The following is a 25890-nucleotide window of genomic DNA, read 5'->3' as shown; positions in this document are numbered from 1 at the left end:
CACTTTGTAAATGTTGTCCTTTCAGAGAAAATCACTTTCCTTTGAAAGTTCCTTAATTTACTTACAAGCATTCAACAGAAACTCACATGCGTTTCACTGAAAGAGAAGAAGTCTGTTCCAACACTTCAATTCACAGTGCGAAGTGAATGGACTGTTGCTTCACTTTGTAAATGCTGTCCTTTCAGAGAAAATCACTTTCCTTTGAAAGTGCCTTAAGCTACTTACAAGCATTCAACAGAAATTCACATGCGTTTCACTGAGAGAGAAGCAGTCTGTTCCAACACTTCAATTCACTGTGCGAAGTGAATGGAGTGTTGCTTCACTTTCTAAATGCTGTCCTTTCAGAGAAAATCACTTTCCTTTGAAAGTGCCTTAACCTACTTACAAGCATTCACAAGAAACTCACATGCATTTTTCTGAAAGAGAAGCAGTCTGTTCCAACACTTCAATTCACAGTGCGAAGTGAATGGAGTGTTGCTTCACTTTCTAAATGCTGTCCTTTCAGAGAAAATCACTTTCCTTTGAAAGTGCCTTAAGCTACTTACAAGCATTCAACAGAAATTCACATGCGTTTCACTGAAAGAGAAGCAGTCTGTTCCAACACTTCAATTCACTGTGCGAAGTGAATGGAGTGTTGCTTCACTTTCTAAATGCTGTCCTTTCAGAGAAAATCACTTTCCTTTGAAAGTGCCTTAAGCTACTTACAAGCATTCACAAAAAACTCATATTTGTTTCTCTGAAAGAGAAGTAGTCTGTTCCAACACTTCAATTCACTGTGCGTTGTGAATGGAGTGTTGCTTCCCTTTCTAAATGCTGTCCTTTCAGAGAAAATCACTTTCCTTTGAAAGTGCCTTAAGCTACTCATAAGCATTCAACACAAATACACATGCGTTTCTCTGAAAGAGAAGCAATCTGTTCCAACACTTCAATTCACAGTGCGAAGTGAATGGACTGTTGCTTCACTTTGTAAATGCTGTCCTTTCAGAGAAAATCACTTTCTTTGAAAGTGCCTTAAGCTACTTACAAGCATTCAACAGAAATTCACATGCATTTCAGTGAAAGAGAAGCAGTCTGTTCCAACACTTCAATTCACTGTTCGACGTGAATGGAGTGTTGCTTCACTTTCTAAATGCTGTCCTTTCAGAGAAAATTACTTTCCTTTGAAAGTGCCTTAAGCTACTTACAAGCATTCACAAAAAACTCATATCTGTTTCTCTGAAAGAGAAGTAGTCTGTTCCAACACTTCAATTCACTGTGCGTTGTGAATGGAGTGTTGCTTCCCTTTCTAAATGCTGTCCTTTCAGAGAAAATCACTTTCCTTTGAAAGTTCCTTAAGCTACTCATAAGCATTCAACAGAAATACACATGCGTTTCTCTGAAAGAGAAGCAGTCTGTTCCAACACTTCAATTCACAGTCCGAAGTGAATGGACTGTTGCTTCACTTTGTAAATGCTGTCCTTTCAGAGAAAATCACTTTCCTTTGAAAGTGCCTTAAGCTACTTACAAGCATTCAACAGAAATTCACATGCATTTCACTGAAAGAGAAGCAGTCTGTTCCAACACTTCTATTCACTGTGCGAAGTGAATGGAGTGTTGCTTCACTTTCTAAATGCTGTCCTTTCAGAGAAAATCACTTTCCTTTGAAAGTGCCTTAAGCTACTTACAAGCATTCAACAGAAATTCACATGCATTTCACTGAAAGAGAAGCAGTCTGTTCCAACACTTCAATTCACTGTGCCAAGTGAATGGAGTGTTGCTTCACTTTCTAAATGCTGTCCTTTCAGAGAAAATCACTTTCCTTTGAAAGTGCCTTAACCTACTTACAAGCATTCACAAGAAACTCACATGCATTTTTCTGAAAGAGAAGCAGTCTGTTCCAACACTTCAATTCACAGTGCGAAGTGAATGGACTGTTGCTTCACTTTGTAAATGCTGTCCTTTCAGAGAAAATCACTTTCCTTTGAAAGTGCCTTAAGCTACTTACAAGCATTCAACAGAAATTCACATGCGTTTCTCTGAAATAGAAGCAGTCTGTTCCAACACTTCAATTCACTATGTGAAGTGAATGGAGTGTTGCTTCACTTTCTAAATGCTGTCCTTTTAGAGAAAATCACTTTCCTTTGTAAGTGCCTTAAGCTACTTACAAGCATTCACAAAAAACTCATATCTGTTTCTCTGAAAGAGAAGTAGTCTGTTCCAACACTTCAATTCACTGTGCGAAGTGAATGGAGTGTTGCTTCACTTTCTAAATGCTGTCCTTTCAGAGAAAATCACTTTCCTTTGAAAGTGCCTTAAGCTACTTCCAAGCATTCACAAAAAACTCATATCTGTTTCTCTGAAAGAGAAATAGTCTGTTCCAACACTTCAATTCACTGTGCGTTGTGAATGGAGTGTTGCTTCACTTTCTAAATGCTGTCCTTTCAGAGAAAATCACTTTCCTTTGAAAGTGCCTTAAGCTACTCATAAGCATTCAACAGAAATACACATGCGTTTCTCTGAAAGAGAAGCAGTCTTTTCCAACACTTCAATTCAGAGAGCGAAGTGAATGGACTGTTCCTTCACTTTCTAAATGCTGTCCTTTCAGAGAAAATCACTTTCCTTTGAAAGTGCCTTAACCTACTTACAAGCATTCACAAGAAACTCACATGCATTTTTCTGAAAGAGAAACAGTTTGTTCCAACACTTCAATTCACAGTGCGAAGTGAATGGACTGTTGCTTCACTTTCTAAATGCTGTCCTTTCAGAGAAAATCACTTTCCTTTGAAAGTGCCTTAAGCTACTTACAAGCATTCAACAGAAATTCACATGCATTTCACTGAAAGAGAAGCAGTCTGTTCCAACACTTGAATTCACTGTGCGAAGTGAATGGAGTGTTACTGCACTTCCTAAATGCTGTCCTTTCAGAGAAAATCTCTTTCCTTTGAAAGTGCCTTAAGCTACTTACAAGCATTCAACAGAAATTCACATGCATTTCACTGAAAGAGAAACAGTCTGTTCTAACACTTCAATTCACTGTGCGAAGTGAATGGAGTGTTGCTTCACTTTCTAAATGCTGTCCTTTCAGAGAAAATCACTTTCCTTTGAAAGTGCCTTAAGGTACTTCCAAGCATTCACAAAAAACTCATATCTGTTTCTAGACAGAGAAGTAGTCTGTTCCAACACTTCAATTCACTGTGCGTTGTGAATGGAGTGTTGCTTCACTTTCTAAATGCTGTCCTTTCAGAGAAAATCACTTTCCTTTGAAAGTGCCTTGAGCTACTCATAAGCATTCAACAGAAATACACATGCGTTTCTCTGAAAGAGAAGCAGTCTTTTCCAACACTTCAATTCACAGTGCGAAGTGAATGGACTGTTCCTTCACTTTGTAAATGTTGTCCTTTCAGAGAAAATCACTTTCCTTTGAAAGTTCCTTAATCTACTTACAAGCATTCAACAGAAACTCACATGCGTTTCACTGAAAGAGAAGAAGTCTGTTCCAACACTTCAATTCACAGTGCGAAGTGAATGGACTGTTGCTTCACTTTGTAAATGCTGTCCTTTCAGAGAAAATCACTTTCCTTTGAAAGTGCCTTAAGCTACTTACAAGCATTCAACAGAAATTCACATGCGTTTCACTGAGAGAGAAGCAGTCTGTTCCAACACTTCAATTCACTGTGCGAAGTGAATGGAGTGTTGCTTCACTTTCTAAATGCTGTCCTTTCAGAGAAAATCACTTTCCTTTGAAAGTGCCTTAACCTACTTACAAGCATTCACAAGACACTCACATGCATTTTTCTGAAAGAGAAGCAGTCTGTTCCAACACTTCAATTCACAGTGCGAAGTGAATGGAGTGTTGCTTCACTTTCTAAATGCTGTCCTTTCAGAGAAAATCACTTTCCTTTGAAAGTGCCTTAAGCTACTTACAAGCATTCAACAGAAATTCACATGCGTTTCTCTGAAAGAGAAGCAGTCTGTTCCAACACTTCAATTCACTGTGCGAAGTGAATGGAGTGTTGCTTCACTTTCTAAATGCTGTCCTTTCAGAGAAAATCACTTTCCTTTGAAAGTGCCTTAAGCTACTTACAAGCATTCACAAAAAACTCATATTTGTTTCTCTGAAAGAGAAGTAGTCTGTTCCAACACTTCAATTCACTGTGCGTTGTGAATGGAGTGTTGCTTCCCTTTCTAAATGCTGTCCTTTCAGAGAAAATCACTTTCCTTTGAAAGTGCCTTAAGCTACTCATAAGCATTCAACACAAATACACATGCGTTTCTCTGAAAGAGAAGCAATCTTTTCCAACACTTCAATTCACAGTGCGAAGTGAATGGACTGTTGCTTCACTTTGTAAATGCTGTCCTTTCAGAGAAAATCACTTTCCTTTGAAAGTGCCTTAAGCTACTTACAAGCATTCAACAGAAATTCACATACGTTTCTCTGAAAGAGAAGCAGTCTGTTCCAACACTTCAATTCACTATGTGAAGTGAATGGAGTGTTGCTTCACTTTCTAAATGCTGTCCTTTCAGAGAAAATCACTTTCCTTTGAAAGTGCCTTAAGCTACTTACAAGCATTCAACAGAAATTCACATACGTTTCTCTGAAAGAGAAGCAGTCTGTTCCAACACTTCAATTCACTGTGCGAAGTGAATGGAGTGTTTCTTCACTGTCTAAATGCTGTCCTTTCAGAGAAAATCACTTTCCTTTGAAAGTGCCTTAAGCTACCTACAAGCATTCAACAGAAATTCACATGCGTTTCACTGAAAGAGAAGCAGTCTGTTCCAACACTTCAATTCACTATGTGAAGTGAATGGAGTGTTGCTTCACTTTCTAAATGCTGGCCTTTTAGAGAAAATCACTTTCCTTTGTAAGTGCCTTAAGCTACTTACAAGCATTCACAAAAAACTCATATCTGTTTCTCTGAAAGAGAAGTAGTCTGTTCCAACACTTCAATTCACTGTGCGAAGTGAATGGAGTGTTGCTTCACTTTCTAAATGCTGTCCTTTCAGAGAAAATCACTTTCCTTTGAAAGTGCCTTAATCTACTTCCAAGCATTCACAAAAAACTCATATCTGTTTCTCTGAAAGAGAAATAGTCTGTTCCAACACTTCAATTCACTGTGCGTTGTGAATGGAGTGTTGCTTCACTTTCTAAATGCTGTCCTTTCAGAGAAAATCACTTTCCTTTGAAAGTGCCTTAAGCTACTCATAAGCATTCAACAGAAATACACATGCGTTTCTCTGAAAGAGAAGCAGTCTTTTCCAACACTTCAATTCAGAGAGCGAAGTGAATGGACTGTTCCTTCACTTTCTAAATGCTGTCCTTTCAGAGAAAATCACTTTCCTTTGAAAGTGCCTTAACCTACTTACAAGCATTCACAAGAAACTCACATGCATTTTTCTGAAAGAGAAACAGTTTGTTCCAACACTTCAATTCACAGTGCGAAGTGAATGGACTGTTGCTTCACTTTCTAAATGCTGTCCTTTCAGAGAAAATCACTTTCCTTTGAAAGTGCCTTAAGCTACTTACAAGCATTCAACAGAAATTCACATGCATTTCACTGAAAGAGAAGCAGTCTGTTCCAACACTTGAATTCACTGTGCGAAGTGAATGGAGTGTTACTGCACTTCCTAAATGCTGTCCTTTCAGAGAAAATCTCTTTCCTTTGAAAGTGCCTTAAGCTACTTACAAGCATTCAACAGAAATTCACATGCATTTCACTGAAAGAGAAACAGTCTGTTCTAACACTTCAATTCACTGTGCGAAGTGAATGGAGTGTTGCTTCACTTTCTAAATGCTGTCCTTTCAGAGAAAATCACTTTCCTTTGAAAGTGCCTTAAGCTACTTCCAAGCATTCACAAAAAACTCATATCTGTTTCTAGACAGAGAAGTAGTCTGTTCCAACACTTCAATTCACTGTGCGTTGTGAATGGAGTGTTGCTTCACTTTCTAAATGCTGTCCTTTCAGAGAAAATCACTTTCCTTTGAAAGTGCCTTGAGCTACTCATAAGCATTCAACAGAAATACACATGCGTTTCTCTGAAAGAGAAGCAGTCTTTTCCAACACTTCAATTCACAGTGCGAAGTGAATGGACTGTTCCTTCACTTTGTAAATGTTGTCCTTTCAGAGAAAATCACTTTCCTTTGAAAGTTCCTTAATCTACTTACAAGCATTCAACAGAAACTCACATGCGTTTCACTGAAAGAGAAGAAGTCTGTTCCAACACTTCAATTCACAGTGCGAAGTGAATGGACTGTTGCTTCACTTTGTAAATGCTGTCCTTTCAGAGAAAATCACTTTCCTTTGAAAGTGCCTTAAGCTACTTACAAGCATTCAACAGAAATTCACATGCGTTTCACTGAGAGAGAAGCAGTCTGTTCCAACACTTCAATTCACTGTGCGAAGTGAATGGAGTGTTGCTTCACTTTCTAAATGCTGTCCTTTCAGAGAAAATCACTTTCCTTTGAAAGTGCCTTAACCTACTTACAAGCATTCACAAGAAACTCACATGCATTTTTCTGAAAGAGAAGCAGTCTGTTCCAACACTTCAATTCACAGTGCGAAGTGAATGGACTGTTGCTTCACTTTCTAAATGCTGTCCTTTCAGAGAAAATCACTTTCCTTTGAAAGTGCCTTAAGCTACTTACAAGCATTCAACAGAAATTCACATGCGTTTCTCTGAAAGAGAAGCAGTCTGTTCCAACACTTCAATTCACTGTGCGAAGTGAATGGAGTGTTGCTTCACTTTCTAAATGCTGTCCTTTCAGAGAAAATCACTTTCCTTTGAAAGTGCCTTAAGCTACTTACAAGCATTCACAAAAAACTCATATTTGTTTCTCTGAAAGAGAAGTAGTCTGTTCCAACACTTCAATTCACTGTGCGTTGTGAATGGAGTGTTGCTTCCCTTTCTAAATGCTGTCCTTTCAGAGAAAATCACTTTCCTTTGAAAGTGCCTTAAGCTACTCATAAGCATTCAACACAAATACACATGCGTTTCTCTGAAAGAGAAGCAATCTTTTCCAACACTTCAATTCACAGTGCGAAGTGAATGGACTGTTGCTTCACTTTGTAAATGCTGTCCTTTCAGAGAAAATCACTTTCCTTTGAAAGTGCCTTAAGCTACTTACAAGCATTCAACAGAAATTCACATACGTTTCTCTGAAAGAGAAGCAGTCTGTTCCAACACTTCAATTCACTATGTGAAGTGAATGGAGTGTTGCTTCACTTTCTAAATGCTGTCCTTTCAGAGAAAATCACTTTCCTTTGAAAGTGCCTTAAGCTACTTACAAGCATTCAACAGAAATTCACATACGTTTCTCTGAAAGAGAAGCAGTCTGTTCCAACACTTCAATTCACTGTGCGAAGTGAATGGAGTGTTTCTTCACTGTCTAAATGCTGTCCTTTCAGAGAAAATCACTTTCCTTTGAAAGTGCCTTAAGCTACCTACAAGCATTCAACAGAAATTCACATGCGTTTCACTGAAAGAGAAGCAGTCTGTTCCAACACTTCAATTCACTGTGCGAAGTGAATGGAGTGTTGCTTCACTTTCTCAATGCTGTCCTTTCAGAGAAAATCACTTTCCTTTGAAAGTGCCTTAAGCTACTTACAAGCATTCACAAAAAACTCATATCTGTTTCTCTGAAAGAGAAGTAGTCTGTTCCAATACTTCAATTCACTGTGCGTTGTGAATGGAGTGTTGCTTCACTTTCTAAATGCTGTCCTTTCAGAGAAAATCACTTTCCTTTGAAAGTGCCTTAAGCTACTCATAAGCATTCAACAGATATACACATGCGTTTCTCTGAAAGAGAAGCAGTCTTTTCCAACACTTCAATTCACAGTGCGAAGTGAATGGACTGTTGCTTCACTTTGTAAATGCTGTCCTTTCAGAGAAAATCACTTTCCTTTGAAAGTGCCTTAAGCTACTTACAAGCATTCAACAGAAATTCACATGCGTTTCACTGAAAGAGAAGCAGTCTGTTCCAACACTTCAATTCACTGTGCGAAGTGAATGGAGTGTTGCTTCACTTTCTAAATGCTGTCCTTTCAGAGAAAATCACTTTCCTTTGAAAGTGCCTTAACCTACTTACAAGCATTCACAAGAAACTCACATGCATTTTTCTGAAAGAGAAGCAGTCTGTTCCAACACTTCAATTCACAGTGCGAAGTGAATGGAGTGTTGCTTCACTTTCTAAATGCTGTCCTTTCAGAGAAAATCACTTTCCTTTGAAAGTGCCTTAAGCTACTTACAAGCATTCAACAGAAATTCACATGCGTTTCACTGAAAGAGAAGCAGTCTGTTCCAACACTTCAATTCACTGTGCGAAGTGAATGGAGTGTTGCTTCACTTTCTAAATGCTGTCCTTTCAGAGAAAATCACTTTCCTTTGAAAGTGCCTTAAGCTACTTACAAGCATTCACAAAAAACTCATATTTGTTTCTCTGAAAGAGAAGTAGTCTGTTCCAACACTTCAATTCACTGTGCGTTGTGAATGAAGTGTTGCTTCACTTTCTAAATGCTGTCCTTTCAGAGAAAATCACTTTCCTTTGAAAGTGCCTTAAGCTACTCATAAGCATTCAACAGATATACACATGCGTTTCTCTGAAAGAGAAGCAGTCTTTTCCAACACTTCAATTCACAGTGCGAAGTGAATGGACTGTTCCTTCACTTTGTAAATGCTGTCCTTTCAGAGAAAATCACTTTCCTTTGAAAGTTCCTTAATCTACTTACAAGCATTCAACAGAAACTCACATGCGTTTCTCTGAAAGAGAAGCAGTCTGTTCCAATACTTCAATTCACAGTGCGAAGTGAATGGACTGTTGCTTCACTTTCTAAATGCTGTCCTTTCAGAGAAAATCACTTTCCTTTGAAAGTGCCTTAAGCTACTTACAAGCATTCAACAGAAATTCACATGCGTTTCACTGAAAGAGAAGCAGTCTGTTCCAACACTTCAATTCACTCTGCGAAGTGAATGGAGTGTTGCTTCACTTTCTAAATGCTGTCCTTTCAGAGAAAATCACTTTCCTTTGAAAGTGCCTTAACCTACTTACAAGCATTCACAAGAAACTCACATGCATTTTTCTGAAAGAGAAGCAGTCTGTTCCAACACTTCAATTAACAGTGCGAAGTGAAAGGAGTGTTGCTTCACTTTCTAAATGCTGTCCTTTCAGAGAAAATCACTTTCCTTTGAAAGTGCCTTAAGCTACTTCCAAGCATTCAACAGAAATTCACAAGCATTTCACTGAAAGAGAAGCAGTCTGTTCCAAATCTTCAATTCACTGTGCGAAGTGAATGTAGTGTTGCTTCACTTTCTAAATGCTGTCCTTTCAGAGAAAATCACTTTCCTTTGAAAGTGCCTTAAGCTACTTCCAAGCATTCAATAGAAATTCACATGCGTTTCACTGAAAGAGAAGAAGTCTGTTCCAACACTTCATTTCACTGTGCGAAGTGAATGGAGTGTTGCTACACTTTCTAAATGCTGTCCTTTCAGAGAAAATCACTTTCCTTTGAAAGTGCCTTAAGCTACTTACAAGCATTCAACAGAAATTCACATGCATTTCACTGAAAGAGAAGCAGTCTGTTCCAACACTTCAATTCACTGTGCGAAGTGAATGGAGTGTTGCTTCACTTCCTAAATGCTGTCCTTTCAGAGAAAATCACTTTCCTTTGAAAGTGCCTTAAGGTACTTACAAGCATTCAACAGAAATTCACATGCATTTCTCTGAAATAGAAGCAGTCTGTTCCAACACTTCAATTCACTATGTGAAGTGAATGGAGTGTTGCTTCACTTTCTAAATGCTGTCCTTTTAGAGAAAATCACTTTCCTTTGTAAGTGCCTTAAGCTACTTACAAGCATTCACAAAAAACTCATATCTGTTTCTCTGAAAGAGAAGTAGTCTGTTCCAACACTTCAATTCACTGTGCGAAGTGAATGGAGTGTTGCTTCACTTTCTAAATGCTGTCCTTTCAGAGAAAATCACTTTCCTTTGAAAGTGCCTTAAGCTACTTCCAAGCATTCACAAAAAACTCATATCTGTTTCTCTGAAAGAGAAGTAGTCTGTTCCAACACTTCAATTCACTGTGCGTTGTGAATGGAGTGTTGCTTCACTTTCTAAATGCTGTCCTTTCAGAGAAAATCACTTTCCTTTGAAAGTGCCTTAAGCTACTCATAAGCATTCAACAGAAATACACATGCGTTTCTCTGAAAGAGAAGCAGTCTTTTCCAACACTTCAATTCAGAGAGCGAAGTGAATGGACTGTTCCTTCACTTTGTAAATGCTGTCCTTTCAGAGAAAATCACTTTCCTTTGAAAGTGCCTTAATCTACTTACAAGCATTCAACAGAAACTCACATGCGTTTCTCTGAAAGAGAAGCAGTCTGTTCCAACACTTCAATTCACAGTGCGAAGTGAATGGACTGTTGCTTCACTTTGTAAATGCTGTCCTTTCAGAGAAAATCACTTTCCTTTGAAAGTGCCTTAAGCTACTTACAAGCATTCAACAGAAATTCACATGCGTTTCATGAAAGAGAAGCAGTCTGTTCCAACACTTCAATTCACTGTGCGAGGTGAATGGAGTGTTGCTTCACTTTCTAAATGCTGTCCTTTCAGAGAAAATCACTTTCCTTTGAAAGTGCCTTAACCTACTTACAAGCATTCACAAGAAACTCACATGCATTTTTCTGAAAGAGAAACAGTTTGTTCCATCACTTCAATTCACAGTGCGAAGTGAATGGACTGTTGCTTCACTTTCTAAATGCTGTCCTTTCAGAGAAAATCACTTTCCTTTGAAAGTGCCTTAAGCTACTTACAAGCATTCAACAGAAATTCACATGCATTTCACTGAAAGAGAAGCAGTCTGTTCCAACACTTGAATTCACTGTGCGAAGTGAATGGAGTGTTACTGCACTTCCTAAATGCTGTCCTTTCAGAGAAAATCTCTTTCCTTTGAAAGTGCCTTAAGCTACTTACAAGCATTCAACAGAAATTCACATGCATTTCACTGAAAGAGAAACAGTCTGTTCTAACACTTCAATTCACTGTGCGAAGTGAATGGAGTGTTGCTTCACTTTCTAAATGCTGTCCTTTCAGAGAAAATCACTTTCCTTTGAAAGTGCCTTAAGCTACTTCCAAGCATTCACAAAAAACTCATATCTGTTTCTCTGACAGAGAAGTAGTCTGTTCCAACACTTCAATTCACTGTGCGTTGTGAATGGAGTGTTGCTTCACTTTCTAAATGCTGTCCTTTCAGAGAAAATCACTTTCCTTTGAAAGTGCCTTGAGCTACTCATAAGCATTCAACAGAAATACACATGCGTTTCTCTGAAAGAGAAGCAGTCTTTTCCAACACTTCAATTCACAGTGCGAAGTGAATGGACTGTTCCATCACTTTGTAAATGTTGTCCTTTCAGAGAAAATCACTTTCCTTTGAAAGTTCCTTAATCTACTTACAAGCATTCAACAGAAACTCACATGCGTTTCACTGAAAGAGAAGAAGTCTGTTCCAACACTTCAATTCACAGTGCGAAGTGAATGGACTGTTGCTTCACTTTGTAAATGCTGTCCTTTCAGAGAAAATCACTTTCCTTTGAAAGTGCCTTAAGCTACTTACAAGCATTCAACAGAAATTCACATGCGTTTCACTGAGAGAGAAGCAGTCTGTTCCAACACTTCAATTCACTGTGCGAAGTGAATGGAGTGTTGCTTCACTTTCTAAATGCTGTCCTTTCAGAGAAAATCACTTTCCTTTGAAAGTGCCTTAACCTACTTACAAGCATTCACAAGAAACTCACATGCATTTTTCTGAAAGAGAAGCAGTCTGTTCCAACACTTCAATTCACAGTGCGAAGTGAATGGAGTGTTGCTTCACTTTCTAAATGCTGTCCTTTCAGAGAAAATCACTTTCCTTTGAAAGTGCCTTAAGCTACTTACAAGCATTCAACAGAAATTCACATGCGTTTCTCTGAAAGAGAAGCAGTCTGTTCCAACACTTCAATTCACTGTGCGAAGTGAATGGAGTGTTGCTTCACTTTCTAAATGCTGTCCTTTCAGAGAAAATCACTTTCCTTTGAAAGTGCCTTAAGCTACTTACAAGCATTCACAAAAAACTCATATTTGTTTCTCTGAAAGAGAAGTAGTCTGTTCCAACACTTCAATTCACTGTGCGTTGTGAATGGAGTGTTGCTTCCCTTTCTAAATGCTGTCCTTTCAGAGAAAATCACTTTCCTTTGAAAGTGCCTTAAGCTACTCATAAGCATTCAACACAAATACACATGCGTTTCTCTGAAAGAGAAGCAATCTTTTCCAACACTTCAATTCACAGTGCGAAGTGAATGGACTGTTGCTTCACTTTGTAAATGCTGTCCTTTCAGAGAAAATCACTTTCCTTTGAAAGTGCCTTAAGCTACTTACAAGCATTCAACAGAAATTCACGTACGTTTCTCTGAAAGAGAAGCAGTCTGTTCCAACACTTCAATTCACTGTGCGAAGTGAATGGAGTGTTTCTTCACTGTCTAAATGCTGTCCTTTCAGAGAAAATCACTTTCCTTTGAAAGTGCCTTAAGCTACCTACAAGCATTCAACAGAAATTCACATGCGTTTCACTGAAAGAGAAGCAGTCTGTTCCAACACTTCAATTCACTGTGCGAAGTGAATGGAGTGTTGCTTCACTTTCTCAATGCTGTCCTTTCAGAGAAAATCACTTTCCTATGAAAGTGCCTTAAGCTACTTACAAGCATTCACAAAAAACTCATATCTGTTTCTCTGAAAGAGAAGTAGTCTGTTCCAATACTTCAATTCACTGTGCGTTGTGAATGGAGTGTTGCTTCACTTTCTAAATGCTGTCCTTTCAGAGAAAATCACTTTCCTTTGAAAGTGCCTTAAGCTACTCATAAGCATTCAACAGATATACACATGCGTTTCTCTGAAAGAGAAGCAGTCTTTTCCAACACTTCAATTCACAGTGCGAAGTGAATGGACTGTTGCTTCACTTTGTAAATGCTGTCCTTTCAGAGAAAATCACTTTCCTTTGAAAGTGCCTTAAGCTACTTACAAGCATTCACAAAAAACTCATATTTGTTTCTCTGAAAGAGAAGTAGTCTGTTCCAACACTTCAATTCACTGTGCGTTGTGAATGGAGTGTTGCTTCCCTTTCTAAATGCTGTCCTTTCAGAGAAAATCACTTTCCTTTGAAAGTGCCTTAAGCTACTCATAAGCATTCAACACAAATACACATGCGTTTCTCTGAAAGAGAAGCAATCTTTTCCAACACTTCAATTCACAGTGCGAAGTGAATGGACTGTTGCTTCACTTTGTAAATGCTGTCCTTTCAGAGAAAATCACTTTCCTTTGAAAGTGCCTTAAGCTACTTACAAGCATTCAACAGAAATTCACATACGTTTCTCTGAAAGAGAAGCAGTCTGTTCCAACACTTCAATTCACTGTGCGAAGTGAATGGAGTGTTTCTTCACTGTCTAAATGCTGTCCTTTCAGAGAAAATCACTTTCCTTTGAAAGTGCCTTAAGCTACCTACAAGCATTCAACAGAAATTCACATGCGTTTCACTGAAAGAGAAGCAGTCTGTTCCAACACGTCAATTCACTGTGCGAAGTGAATGGAGTGTTGCTTCACTTTCTCAATGCTGTCCTTTCAGAGAAAATCACTTTCCTATGAAAGTGCCTTAAGCTACTTACAAGCATTCACAAAAAACTCATATCTGTTTCTCTGAAAGAGAAGTAGTCTGTTCCAATACTTCAATTCACTGTGCGTTGTGAATGGAGTGTTGCTTCACTTTCTAAATGCTGTCCTTTCAGAGAAAATCACTTTCCTTTGAAAGTGCCTTAAGCTACTCATAAGCATTCAACAGATATACACATGCATTTCTCTGAAAGAGAAGCAGTCTTTTCCAACACTTCAATTCACAGTGCGAAGTGAATGGACTGTTGCTTCACTTTGTAAATGCTGTCCTTTCAGAGAAAATCACTTTCCTTTGAAAGTGCCTTAAGCTACTTACAAGCATTCAACAGAAATTCACATGCGTTTCACTGAAAGAGAAGCAGTCTGTTCCAACACTTCAATTCACTGTGCGAAGTGAATGGAGTGTTGCTTCACTTTCTAAATGCTGTCCTTTCAGAGAAAATCACTTTCCTTTGAAAGTGCCTTAAGCTACTTACAAGCATTCAACAGAAATTCACATGCGTTTCTCTGAAAGAGAAGCAGTCTGTTCCAACACTTCAATTCACTGTGCGAAGTGAATGGAGTGTTGCTTCACTTTCTAAATGCTGTCCTTTCAGAGAAAATCACTTTCCTTTGAAAGTGCCTTAAGCTACTTACAAGCATTCACAAAAAACTCATATTTGTTTCTCTGAAAGAGAAGTAGTCTGTTCCAACACTTCAATTCACTGTGCGTTGTGAATGGAGTGTTGCTTCCCTTTCTAAATGCTGTCCTTTCAGAGAAAATCACTTTCCTTTGAAAGTGCCTTAAGCTACTCATAAGCATTCAACACAAATACACATGCGTTTCTCTGAAAGAGAAGCAATCTTTTCCAACACTTCAATTCACAGTGAGAAGTGAATGGACTGTTGCTTCACTTTGTAAATGCTGTCCTTTCAGAGAAAATCACTTTCCTTTGAAAGTGCCTTAAGCTACTTACAAGCATTCAACAGAAATTCACATACGTTTCTCTGAAAGAGAAGCAGTCTGTTCCAACACTTCAATTCACTATGTGAAGTGAATGGAGTGTTGCTTCACTTTCTAAATGCTGTCCTTTCAGAGAAAATCACTTTCCTTTGAAAGTGCCTTAAGCTACTTACAAGCATTCAACAGAAATTCACATACGTTTCTCTGAAAGAGAAGCAGTCTGTTCCAACACTTCAATTCACTGTGCGAAGTGAATGGAGTGTTTCTTCACTGTCTAAATGCTGTCCTTTCAGAGAAAATCACTTTCCTTTGAAAGTGCCTTAAGCTACCTACAAGCATTCAACAGAAATTCACATGCGTTTCACTGAAAGAGAAGCAGTCTGTTCCAACACTTCAATTCACTGTGCGAAGTGAATGGAGTGTTGCTTCACTTTCTCAATGCTGTCCTTTCAGAGAAAATCACTTTCCTTTGAAAGTGCCTTAAGCTACTTACAAGCATTCACAAAAAACTCATATCTGTTTCTCTGAAAGAGAAGTAGTCTGTTCCAATACTTCAATTCACTGTGCGTTGTGAATGGAGTGTTGCTTCACTTTCTAAATGCTGTCCTTTCAGAGAAAATCACTTTCCTTTGAAAGTGCCTTAAGCTACTCATAAGCATTCAACAGATATACACATGCGTTTCTCTGAAAGAGAAGCAGTCTTTTCCAACACTTCAATTCACAGTGCGAAGTGAATGGACTGTTGCTTCACTTTGTAAATGCTGTCCTTTCAGAGAAAATCACTTTCCTTTGAAAGTGCCTTAAGCTACTTACAAGCATTCAACAGAAATTCACATGCGTTTCACTGAAAGAGAAGCAGTCTGTTCCAACACTTCAATTCACTGTGCGAAGTGAATGTAGTGTTGCTTCACTTTCTAAATGCTGTCCTTTCAGAGAAAATCACTTTCCTTTGAAAGTGCCTTAACCTACTTACAAGCATTCACAAGAAACTCACATGCATTTTTCTGAAAGAGAAGCAGTCTGTTCCAACACTTCAATTCACAGTGCGAAGTGAATGGAGTGTTGCTTCACTTTCTAAATGCTGTCCTTTCAGAGAAAATCACTTTCCTTTGAAAGTGCCTTAAGCTACTTACAAGCATTCAACAGAAATTCACATGCGTTTCACTGAAAGTGAAGCAGTCTGTTCCAACACTTCAATTCACTGTGCGAAGTGAATGGAGTGTTGCTTCACTTTCTAAATGCTGTCCTTTCAGAGAAAATCACTTTCCTTTGAAAGTGCCTTAAGCTACTTACAAGCATTCACAAAAAACTCATATTTGTTTCTCTGAAAGAGAAGTAGTCTGTTCCAACACTTCAATTCACTGTGCGTTGTGAATGAAGTGTTGCTTCACTTTCTAAATGCTGTCCTTTCAGAGAAAATCACTTTCCTTTGAAAGTGCCTTAAGCTACTCATAAGCATTCAACAGATATACACATGCGTTTCTCTGAAAGAGAAGCAGTCTTTTCCAACACTTCAATTCACAGTGCGAAGTGAATGGACTGTTCCTTCACTTTGTAAATGCTGTCCTTTCAGAGAAAATCACTTTCCTTTGAAAGTTCCTTAATCTACTTACAAGCATTCAACAGAAACTCACATGCGTTTCTCTGAAAGAGAAGCAGTCTGTTCCAACACTTCAATTCACAGTGCGAAGTGAATGGACTGTTGCTTCACTTTGTAAATGCTGTCCTTTCAGAGAAAATCACTTTCCTTTGAAAGTGCCTTAAGCTACTTACAAGCATTCAACAGAAATTCACATGCGTTTCACTGAAAGAGAAGCAGTCTGTTCCAACACTTCAATTCACTGTGCGAAGTGAATGGAGTGTTGCTTCACTTTCTAAATGCTGTCCTTTCAGAGAAAATCACTTTCCTTTGAAAGTGCCTTAACCTACTTACAAGCATTCACAAGAAACTCACATGCATTTTTCTGAAAGAGAAGCAGTCTGTTCCAACACTTCAATTCACAGTGCGAAGTGAATGGAGTGTTGCTTCACTTTCTAAATGCTGTCCTTTCAGAGAAAATCACTTTCCTTTGAAAGTGCCTTAAGCTACTTACAAGCATTCAACAGAAATTCACATGCGTTTCACTGAAAGAGAAGCAGTCTGTTCCAACACTTCAATTCACTGTGCGAAGTGAATGGAGTGTTGCTTCACTTTCTAAATGCTGTCCTTTCAGAGAAAATCACTTTCCTTTGAAAGTGCCTTAAGCTACTTACAAGCATTCACAAAAAACTCATATTTGTTTCTCTGAAAGAGAAGTAGTCTGTTCCAACACTTCAATTCACTGTGCGTTGTGAATGAAGTGTTGCTTCACTTTCTAAATGCTGTCCTTTCAGAGAAAATCACTTTCCTTTGAAAGTGCCTTAAGCTACTCATAAGCATTCAACAGATATACACATGCGTTTCTCTGAAAGAGAAGCAGTCTTTTCCAACACTTCAATTCACAGTGCGAAGTGAATGGACTGTTCCTTCACTTTGTAAATGCTGTCCTTTCAGAGAAAATCACTTTCCTTTGAAAGTTCCTTAATCTACTTACAAGCATTCAACAGAAACTCACATGCGTTTCTCTGAAAGAGAAGCAGTCTGTTCCAATACTTCAATTCACAGTGCGAAGTGAATGGACTGTTGCTTCACTTTGTAAATGCTGTCCTTTCAGAGAAAATCACTTTCCTTTGAAAGTGCCTTAAGCTACTTACAAGCATTCAACAGAAATTCACATGCGTTTCACTGAAAGAGAAGCAGTCTGTTCCAACACTTCAATTCACTGTGCGAAGTGAATGGAGTGTTGCTTCACTTTCTAAATGCTGTCCTTTCAGAGAAAATCACTTTCCTTTGAAAGTGCCTTAACCTACTTACAAGCATTCACAAGAAACTCACATGCATTTTTCTGAAAGAGAAGCAGTCTGTTCCAACACTTCAATTAACAGTGCGAAGTGAAAGGAGTGTTGCTTCACTTTCTAAATGCTGTCCTTTTAGAGAAAATCACTTTCCTTTGTAAGTGCCTTAAGCTACTTACAAGCATTCAACAGAAATTCACATGCATTTCACTGAAAGAGAAGCAGTCTGTTCCAACACTTCAATTCACTGTGCGAAGTGAATGGAGTGTTGCTTCACTTCCTAAATGCTGTCCTTTCAGAGAAAATCACTTTCCTTTGAAAGTGCCTTAAGGTACTTACAAGCATTCAACAGAAATTCACATGCATTTCTCTGAAATAGAAGCAGTCTGTTCCAACACTTCAATTCACTATGTGAAGTGAATGGAGTGTTGCTTCACTTTCTAAATGCTGTCCTTTTAGAGAAAATCACTTTCCTTTGTAAGTGCCTTAAGCTACTTACAAGCATTCACAAAAAACTCATATCTGTTTCTCTGAAAGAGAAGTAGTCTGTTCCAACACTTCAATTCACTGTGCGAAGTGAATGGAGTGTTGCTTCACTTTCTAAATGCTGTCCTTTCAGAGAAAATCACTTTCCTTTGAAAGTGCCTTAAGCTACTTCCAAGCATTCACAAAAAACTCATATCTGTTTCTCTGAAAGAGAAGTAGTCTGTTCCAACACTTCAATTCACTGTGCGTTGTGAATGGAGTGTTGCTTCACTTTCTAAATGCTGTCCTTTCAGAGAAAATCACTTTCCTTTGAAAGTGCCTTAAGCTACTCATAAGCATTCAACAGAAATACACATGCGTTTCTCTGAAAGAGAAGCAGTCTTTTCCAACACTTCAATTCAGAGAGCGAAGTGAATGGACTGTTCCTTCACTTTGTAAATGCTGTCCTTTCAGAGAAAATCACTTTCCTTTGAAAGTGCCTTAATCTACTTACAAGCATTCAACAGAAACTCACATGCGTTTCTCTGAAAGAGAAGCAGTCTGTTCCAACACTTCAATTCACAGTGCGAAGTGAATGGACTGTTGCTTCACTTTGTAAATGCTGTCCTTTCAGAGAAAATCACTTTCCTTTGAAAGTGCCTTAAGCTACTTACAAGCATTCAACAGAAATTCACATGCGTTTCATGAAAGAGAAGCAGTCTGTTCCAACACTTCAATTCACTGTGCGAGGTGAATGGAGTGTTGCTTCACTTTCTAAATGCTGTCCTTTCAGAGAAAATCACTTTCCTTTGAAAGTGCCTTAACCTACTTACAAGCATTCACAAGAAACTCACATGCATTTTTCTGAAAGAGAAACAGTTTGTTCCAACACTTCAATTCACAGTGCGAAGTGAATGGACTGTTGCTTCACTTTCTAAATGCTGTCCTTTCAGAGAAAATCACTTTCCTTTGAAAGTGCCTTAAGCTACTTACAAGCATTCAACAGAAATTCACATGCATTTCACTGAAAGAGAAGCAGTCTGTTCCAACACTTGAATTCACTGTGCGAAGTGAATGGAGTGTTACTGCACTTCCTAAATGCTGTCCTTTCAGAGAAAATCTCTTTCCTTTGAAAGTGCCTTAAGCTACTTACAAGCATTCAACAGAAATTCACATGCATTTCACTGAAAGAGAAACAGTCTGTTCTAACACTTCAATTCACTGTGCGAAGTGAATGGAGTGTTGCTTCACTTTCTAAATGCTGTCCTTTCAGAGAAAATCACTTTCCTTTGAAAGTGCCTTAAGCTACTTCCAAGCATTCACAAAAAACTCATATCTGTTTCTCTGACAGAGAAGTAGTCTGTTCCAACACTTCAATTCACTGTGCGTTGTGAATGGAGTGTTGCTTCACTTTCTAAATGCTGTCCTTTCAGAGAAAATCACTTTCCTTTGAAAGTGCCTTGAGCTACTCATAAGCATTCAACAGAAATACACATGCGTTTCTCTGAAAGAGAAGCAGTCTTTTCCAACACTTCAATTCACAGTGCGAAGTGAATGGACTGTTCCTTCACTTTGTAAATGTTGTCCTTTCAGAGAAAATCACTTTCCTTTGAAAGTTCCTTAATCTACTTACAAGCATTCAACAGAAACTCACATGCGTTTCACTGAAAGAGAAGAAGTCTGTTCCAACACTTCAATTCACAGTGCGAAGTGAATGGACTGTTGCTTCACTTTGTAAATGCTGTCCTTTCAGAGAAAATCACTTTCCTTTGAAAGTGCCTTAAGCTACTTACAAGCATTCAACAGAAATTCACATGCGTTTCACTGAGAGAGAAGCAGTCTGTTCCAACACTTCAATTCACTGTGCGAAGTGAATGGAGTGTTGCTTCACTTTCTAAATGCTGTCCTTTCAGAGAAAATCACTTTCCTTTGAAAGTGCCTTAACCTACTTACAAGCATTCACAAGAAACTCACATGCATTTTTCTAAAAGAGAAGCAGTCTGTTCCAACACTTCAATTCACAGTGCGAAGTGAATGGAGTGTTGCTTCACTTTCTAAATGCTGTCCTTTCAGAGAAAATCACTTTCCTTTGAAAGTGCCTTAAGCTACTTACAAGTATTCAACAGAAATTCACATGCGTTTCTCTGAAAGAGAAGCAGTCTGTTCCAACACTTCAATTCACTGTGCGAAGTGAATGGAGTGTTGCTTCACTTTCTAAATGCTGTCCTTTCAGAGAAAATCACTTTCCTTTGAAAGTGCCTTAAGCTACTTACAAGCATTCACAAAAAACTCATATTTGTTTCTCTGAAAGAGAAGTAGTCTGTTCCAACACTTCAATTCACTGTGCGTTGTGAATGGAGTGTTGCTTCCCTTTCTAAATGCTGTCCTTTCAGAGAAAATCACTTTCCTTTGAAAGTGCCTTAAGCTACTCATAAGCATTCAACACAAATACACATGCGTTTCTCTGAAAGAGAAGCAATCTTTTCCAACACTTCAATTCACAGTGCGAAGTGAATGGACTGTTGCTTCACTTTGTAAATGCTGTCCTTTCAGAGAAAATCACTTTCCTTTGAAAGTGCCTTAAGCTACTTACAAGCATTCAACAGAAATTCACATACGTTTCTCTGAAAGAGAAGCAGTCTGTTCCAACACTTCAATTCACTGTGCGAAGTGAATGGAGTGTTTCTTCACTGTCTAAATGCTGTCCTTTCAGAGAAAATCACTTTCCTTTGAAAGTGCCTTAAGCTACCTACAAGCATTCAACAGAAATTCACATGCGTTTCACTGAAAGAGAAGCAGTCTGTTCCAACACTTCAATTCACTGTGCGAAGTGAATGGAGTGTTGCTTCACTTTCTCAATGCTGTCCTTTCAGAGAAAATCACTTTCCTATGAAAGTGCCTTAAGCTACTTACAAGCATTCACAAAAAACTCATATCTGTTTCTCTGAAAGAGAAGTAGTCTGTTCCAATACTTCAATTCACTGTGCGTTGTGAATGGAGTGTTGCTTCACTTTCTAAATGCTGTCCTTTCAGAGAAAATCACTTTCCTTTGAAAGTGCCTTAAGCTACTCATAAGCATTCAACAGATATACACATGCGTTTCTCTGAAAGAGAAGCAGTCTTTTCCAACACTTCAATTCACAGTGCGAAGTGAATGGACTGTTGCTTCACTTTGTAAATGCTGTCCTTTCAGAGAAAATCACTTTCCTTTGAAAGTGCCTTAAGCTACTTACAAGCATTCACAAAAAACTCATATTTGTTTCTCTGAAAGAGAAGTAGTCTGTTCCAACACTTCAATTCACTGTGCGTTGTGAATGGAGTGTTGCTTCCCTTTCTAAATGCTGTCCTTTCAGAGAAAATCACTTTCCTTTGAAAGTGCCTTAAGCTACTCATAAGCATTCAACACAAATACACATGCGTTTCTCTGAAAGAGAAGCAATCTTTTCCAACACTTCAATTCACAGTGCGAAGTGAATGGACTGTTGCTTCACTTTGTAAATGCTGTCCTTTCAGAGAAAATCACTTTCCTTTGAAAGTGCCTTAAGCTACTTACAAGCATTCAACAGAAATTCACATACGTTTCTCTGAAAGAGAAGCAGTCTGTTCCAACACTTCAATTCACTGTGCGAAGTGAATGGAGTGTTTCTTCACTGTCTAAATGCTGTCCTTTCAGAGAAAATCACTTTCCTTTGAAAGTGCCTTAAGCTACCTACAAGCATTCAACAGAAATTCACATGCGTTTCACTGAAAGAGAAGCAGTCTGTTCCAACACTTCAATTCACTGTGCGAAGTGAATGGAGTGTTGCTTCACTTTCTCAATGCTGTCCTTTCAGAGAAAATCACTTTCCTATGAAAGTGCCTTAAGCTACTTACAAGCATTCAACAGAAATTCACATGCGTTTCTCTGAAAGAGAAGCAGTCTGTTCCAACACTTCAATTCACTGTGCGAAGTGAATGGAGTGTTGCTTCACTTTCTAAATGCTGTCCTTTCAGAGAAAATCACTTTCCTTTGAAAGTGCCTTAAGCTACTTACAAGCATTCACAAAAAACTCATATTTGTTTCTCTGAAAGAGAAGTAGTCTGTTCCAACACTTCAATTCACTGTGCGTTGTGAATGGAGTGTTGCTTCCCTTTCTAAATGCTGTCCTTTCAGAGAAAATCACTTTCCTTTGAAAGTGCCTTAAGCTACTCATAAGCATTCAACACAAATACACATGCGTTTCTCTGAAAGAGAAGCAATCTTTTCCAACACTTCAATTCACAGTGAGAAGTGAATGGACTGTTGCTTCACTTTGTAAATGCTGTCCTTTCAGAGAAAATCACTTTCCTTTGAAAGTGCCTTAAGCTACTTACAAGCATTCAACAGAAATTCACATACGTTTCTCTGAAAGAGAAGCAGTCTGTTCCAACACTTCAATTCACTATGTGAAGTGAATGGAGTGTTGCTTCACTTTCTAAATGCTGTCCTTTCAGAGAAAATCACTTTCCTTTGAAAGTGCCTTAAGCTACTTACAAGCATTCAACAGAAATTCACATACGTTTCTCTGAAAGAGAAGCAGTCTGTTCCAACACTTCAATTCACTGTGCGAAGTGAATGGAGTGTTTCTTCACTTCCTAAATGCTGTCCTTTCAGAGAAAATCACTTTCCTTTGAAAGTGCCTTAAGCTACCTACAAGCATTCAACAGAAATTCACATGCGTTTCACTGAAAGAGAAGCAGTCTGTTCCAACACTTCAATTCACTGTGCGAAGTGAATGGAGTGTTGCTTCACTTTCTCAATGCTGTCCTTTCAGAGAAAATCACTTTCCTTTGAAAGTGCCTTAAGCTACTTACAAGCATTCACAAAAAACTCATATCTGTTTCTCTGAAAGAGAAGTAGTCTGTTCCAATACTTCAATTCACTGTGCGTTGTGAATGGAGTGTTGCTTCACTTTCTAAATGCTGTCCTTTCAGAGAAAATCACTTTCCTTTGAAAGTGCCTTAAGCTACTCATAAGCATTCAACAGATATACACATGCGTTTCTCTGAAAGAGAAGCAGTCTTTTCCAACACTTCAATTCACAGTGCGAAGTGAATGGACTGTTGCTTCACTTTGTAAATGCTGTCCTTTCAGAGAAAATCACTTTCCTTTGAAAGTGCCTTAAGCTACTTACAAGCATTCAACAGAAATTCACATGCGTTTCACTGAAAGAGAAGCAGTCTGTTCCAACACTTCAATTCATTGTGCGAAGTGAATGGAGTGTTGCTTCACTTTCTAAATGCTGTCCTTTCAGAGAAAATCACTTTCCTTTGAAATTGCCTTAACCTACTTACAAGCATTCACAAGAAACTCACATGCATTTTTCTGAAAGAGAAGCAGTCTGTTCCAACACTTCAATTCACAGTGCGAAGTGAATGGAGTGTTGCTTCACTTTCTAAATGCTGTCCTTTCAGAGAAAATCACTTTCCTTTGAAAGTGCCTTAAGCTACTTACAAGCATTCAACAGAAATTCACATGCGTTTCACTGAAAGTGAAGCAGTCTGTTACAACACTTCAATTCACTGTGCGAAGTGAATGGAGTGTTGCTTCACTTTCTAAATGCTGTCCTTTCAGAGAAAATCACTTTCCTTTGAAAGTGCCTTAAGCTACTTACAAGCATTCACAAAAAACTCATATTTGTTTCTCTGAAAGAGAAGTAGTCTGTTCCAACACTTCAATTCACTGTGCGTTGTGAATGAAGTGTTGCTTCACTTTCTAAATGCTGTCCTTTCAGAGAAAATCACTTTCCTTTGAAAGTGCCTTAAGCTACTCATAAGCATTCAACAGATATACACATGCGTTTCTCTGAAAGAGAAGCAGTCTTTTCCAACACTTCAATTCACAGTGCGAAGTGAATGGACTGTTCCTTCACTTTGTAAATGCTGTCCTTTCAGAGAAAATCACTTTCCTTTGAAAGTTCCTTAATCTACTTACAAGCATTCAACAGAAACTCACATGCGTTTCTCTGAAAGAGAAGCAGTCTGTTCCAACACTTCAATTCACAGTGCGAAGTGAATGGACTGTTGCTTCACTTTGTAAATGCTGTCCTTTCAGAGAAAATCACTTTCCTTTGAAAGTGCCTTAAGCTACTTACAAGCATTCAACAGAAATTCACATGCGTTTCACTGAAAGAGAAGCAGTCTGTTCCAACACTTCAATTCACTGTGCGAAGTGAATGGAGTGTTGCTTCACTTTCTAAATGCTGTCCTTTCAGAGAAAATCACTTTCCTTTGAAAGTGCCTTAACCTACTTACAAGCATTCACAAGAAACTCACATGCATTTTTCTGAAAGAGAAGCAGTCGGTTCCAACACTTCAATTAACAGTGCGAAGTGAATGGAGTGTTGCTTCACTTTCTAAATGCTGTCCTTTCAGAGAAAATCACTTTCCTTTGAAAGTGCCTTAAGCTACTTACAAGCATTGACCAGAAATTCACATGCGTTTCACTGAAAGAGAAGCAGTCTGTTCCAACACTTCAATTCACTGTGCGAAGTGAATGGAGTGTTGCTTCACTTTCTAAATGCTGTCCTTTCAGAGAAAATCACTTTCCTTTGAAAGTGCCTTAAGCTACTTACAAGCATTCACAAAAAACTCATATTTGTTTCTCTGAAAGAGAAGTAGTCTGTTTCAACACTTCAATTCACTGTGCGTTGTGAATGGAGTGTTGCTTCCCTTTCTAAATGCTGTCCTTTCAGAGAAAATCACTTTCCTTTGAAAGTGCCTTAAGCTACTCATAAGCATTCAACAGAAATACACATGCGTTTCTCTGAAAGAGAAGCAATCTGTTCCAACACTTCAATTCACAGTGCGAAGTGAATGGACTGTTGCTTCACTTTGTAAATGCTGTCCTTTCAGAGAAAATCACTTTCCTTTGAAAGTGCCTTAAGCTACTTACAAGCATTCAACACAAATTCACATGCATTTCACTGAAAGAGAAGCAGTCTGTTCCAACACTTCAATTCACTGTTCGAAGTGAATGGAGTGTTGCTTCACTTTCTAAATGCTGTCCTTTCAGAGAAAATCACTTTCCTTTGAAAGTGCCTTAAGCTACTTACAAGCATTCAACAGAAATTCACAAGCATTTCACTGAAAGAGAAGCAGTCTGTTCCAAAACTTCAATTCACTGTGCGAAGTGAATGTAGTGTTGCTTCACTTTCTAAATGCTGTCCTTTCAGAGAAAATCACTTTCCTTTGAAAGTGCCTTAAGCTACTTCCAAGCATTCAATAGAAATTCACATGCGTTTCACTGAAAGAGAAGAAGTCTGTTCCAACACTTCATTTCACAGTGCGAAGTGAATGGAGTGTTGCTTCACTTTCTAAATGCTGTCCTTTCAGAGAAAATCACTTTCCTTTGAAAGTGCCTTAAGCTACTTACAAGCATTCAACAGAAATTCACATGCATTTCACTGAAAGAGAAGCAGTCTGTTCCAACACTTCAATTCACTGTGCGAAGTGAATGGAGTGTTGCTTCACTTCCTAAATGCTGTCCTTTCAGAGAAAATCACTTTCCTTTGAAAGTGCCTTAAGGTACTTACAAGCATTCAACAGAAATTCACATGCATTTCACTGAAAGAGAAGCAGTCTGTTCCAACACTTCAATTCACTGTGCCAAGTGAATGGAGTGTTGCTTCACTTTCTAAATGCTGTCCTTTTAGAGAAAATCACTTTCCTTTGATAGTGCCTTAAGCTACTTACAAGCATTCACAAAAAACTCATATCTGTTTCTCTGAAAGAGAAGTAGTCTCTTCCAACACTTCAATTCACTGTGCGTTGTGAATGGAGTGTTGCTTCACTTTCTAAATGCTGTCCTTTCAGAGAAAATCACTTTCCTTTGAAAGTGCCTTAGCCTACTTACAAGCATTCACAAGAAACTCACATGCATTTTTCTGAAAGAGAAGCAGTCTGTTCCAACACTTCAATTCACA

This window comes from Myodes glareolus, chromosome 7 (genome assembly GCF_982192425.1).
Source record: "Myodes glareolus chromosome 7, mMyoGla1.1, whole genome shotgun sequence".
Lineage (NCBI taxonomy): Eukaryota > Metazoa > Chordata > Mammalia > Rodentia > Cricetidae > Myodes > Myodes glareolus.
This window is presented reverse-complemented; position numbering follows the sequence as displayed.